Below are 3,124 nucleotides of genomic sequence, written 5' to 3'. Positions count from 1 at the left end.
TCTTTAGGCAAGAGAGTAGCTACAGATGTCATAAATGAAGTTTTTACTGTATTTTTTAAGTAAACAATTAAAACTCATATCCTCCAAAAATACAGTAAAATTAAAACTATGAACAGTTTCAAAAGAAAACTGAGAAAATATTTGCAATTATTTTAGCAGATTGCTATCCTTAATAGATGGAGAGCTTAATAAAAAAAATAGAAAGCAAAAGTCAAATAATATAAATGAAAAATAGGCAAATAATATGAAGGAAAGATTAATTGAACAGGAAATGATGTAACTCTTTGAATTGTTAAAACCATATATATGCATAACTTATGTATAAACCATAATATATTGTTGTTTTTCTATCAAATTATTCCTGAATGGAAATACATTTTATATATATATATATATATATATATATATATATATATATATATATATATATTTCAGATATGGCTTATATCAGATCTGATTCTTCATTTAAGTCTGATTTTATGAAAGGTGTAGGGAGAACCTGGATTAAGTAGGGAGAAGATTTGAAGTTTTTAATTTTTATATTTGAGTTTATGACAATATGTCTACTATGAAGGTTTAGACATATGAATTTTTCTCATTTATATTGTTTTAAAGCTTCCCTAATGATATCAACTATTTATTCAGCACTTAACATGTGTGGCTCATAGAACTGTACATACTATATCTCATTTAATCCTCAGAACAATTTATAAGATAGGTACAATTATTCAAATTTTTACATTAAATATAGGAACGTGAGGCTCAAAGAGACTAAGTAACTTGCCCAATATCACATAGTGGTGAAACAGGGCCTTGTACTCAGTTTTTCTGAAACTATATGCTCCTATCTTGTTAACTGCATGTGTTCTAAATGACAACCTCATGGAAACCACACCATGTTCTCAGCCTCAATCTCTGAACTATTTATGTGTCAGTGCTTCTTTACGTTTTTTTTGGCCTCATGTATCTGTAGGATAATTTGATGAAATATATAAATCCATTGTTGAAGAACCTGCAAATATGTGTGCACACATGCATACATACACATACTCACAACTTTGCATACTATTTCCAGGAAATCATGGCCCTCCTGGAGCCTACCCTGGATCATCTGCATGTCATCAACCTCTGTTCTAATTGAGGAATATCAGGAGATCGATTCATGCAAAAGTAGTTTTTAGGGGCATTGTACTGACCTATTTTTTAAAACTTCATATCATGATTTATTTTATACAGATATAGACTAAAATGGAAATCTGGGGTTGATTATTAAAGAAATTGGTTGGAGGATGACAAACTAAAGAAAAAATAAAAATTACTCCTATGTGCTAGACCTTCATTTGCCCAGAGAATACATGGAGCAACTCATATATTTGAGTTGTTTGTTAATAGTAATGTTGAGAATACAGAATACTCTTATAACTGTATTGTTACATACACAATTATGCACCAAATAGTCCTCTTTAAGAGGCTGACTTTACTTACCTTTCTTAGTTCAGTTTAACCAAGGATTTCCTTGCCAGTCCTTAATATGAGTCTTAAAATATCTAAAGCGTTCTTAAATTTCAGCCCAGTGCTGAAATAATGTATTTTCCATATGAACCATGTTGTTACAAATAGCGGACAGCTACTTTTGAATATCATTGGCCATTTCAGAAGAAAAACAATACCTATGACCTCATAAGTTATGATGGTTCCATTACTGACAGATGGGCATACAGACGGTAATTGTGTGACCTATATGGAAAAGTTTGATTAACCAAAATGTCTTCTACACTGAACTCTAATACTGTTTTTCTTTAGTCATAAAACTGGTAAGAAAATCTAGGACAGTGTGTCGTTATTGTTGAGAGTGAGTAAGGATAAAAGCTCCTCCAAACAGTATCAAGTGTGAGTTATAAAAAGTGATTGGATTTTAAGTGTGTAGTTAGTGATGGATCCCTTTGTGTTAACTAAGAATGGGTGAAAATACAGCCTTGATGAATAGGCATCAATTATATAGTTTGTTAAATTTGGTTTTGCTCTTTTCTCCTTCACACCTGTGTATCTTGCCAAAAAAATTCAACAAGAAAATTTATCCAGCAATGCCAGTATATATCAATGAGTTTCCTTTGAATGTGATTGCACAATGCTATTGAAGCATACAAAGAAGTAATGATAACCTCAGAATGAAGTATTCACGGTAAAATAATTAACTGCATCTTGTAGGCTTCTTGGGCTTCCCAAGTGTCAAGAATCCACCTGCCAGTGCAGGAGACGATAAGAGATGCAGGTTCTATTCCTGGGTAGGGAAGATCCCCTGGAATAGGAAATGGCAACTTATTCTTGCCTGGACAATACCATGAACAGAGGAGCCTGGTGAGCTACAGTCCATAGGGTCACAAAGTCAAATATGACTGAACTCGCATGCATACATATAGTTACAAGCTTCTTACCATGTGTGGCTGGGTCTTGTCCTGGATTGTTTATTTCATGGTCATCTGTTTAAAAGTTGAACATGAAAGTGCCTTGTTTCTGTGTACTTAAGTGCACTAGAGCATTTTCTTTTGAAAATCTGTTTGCTATAATTTCAGTTTCACAGATTCTGTTTTACCTTTACTTAGGCTTTCATAATTCTTTCACTGGTGAAACAATCTCTAAATTCTTGAATTTTCCAATTAATTTCGCGTTTATTTTGGACCTAGAGAAAAAATCTCATCATATTTAGGAAATCTTGTGAGTGAATGAAGTTGCTCAGTTGTGTCTGACTATTTACGACCCCAGGGACTGTAACCTACAAGGCTCCTCTGTCCATGGTATTTTCCAGGCAAGAGTACTGGAGTGGGTTGCCATTTCCTTCTCCAGGGGATCTTCCCAAACCAGGGATCGAACCTGGGTCTCCTGCATTGCAGGCAGATGCTTTACCATCTGAGCTACCAAGGAAGCCCTTGGTATTAGTATAAAATCTCATACTCAGTCTCTTTTCAATAAGTCATTATTCATAGTCACTAAAGCACCTCTCGTCATCTTAGGTTGCTGTCACTTAGTGGGTAGACTGAGCAGTGCATGCCGTTAGCCAAGAGTGCAGGATCAATGAGTATGTAAATGGAGGGTTTTATAAAATAATCTTAAATTCTCATATTCT

At 34.0% G+C, this 3,124-nt stretch overlaps 1 non-coding gene across 1 annotated transcript; it reads right to left on the bottom strand.

The window, feature by feature from the left end:
• Positions 1-2,850: 2,850 nt before the first annotated feature.
• Positions 2,851-2,922, bottom strand: TRNAC-GCA (transfer RNA cysteine (anticodon GCA)). Its single transcript has one exon. It is a non-coding gene; the product is annotated as a tRNA-Cys (tRNA).
• Positions 2,923-3,124: the final 202 nt, after the last annotated feature.

Source organism: Budorcas taxicolor, chromosome X (genome assembly GCF_023091745.1).
Source record: "Budorcas taxicolor isolate Tak-1 chromosome X, Takin1.1, whole genome shotgun sequence".
Taxonomy (NCBI): Eukaryota; Metazoa; Chordata; class Mammalia; order Artiodactyla; family Bovidae; genus Budorcas; species Budorcas taxicolor.
Note: the sequence above shows the minus strand (reverse complement) of the source record. Positions and strands in the feature narration are given on the sequence as shown.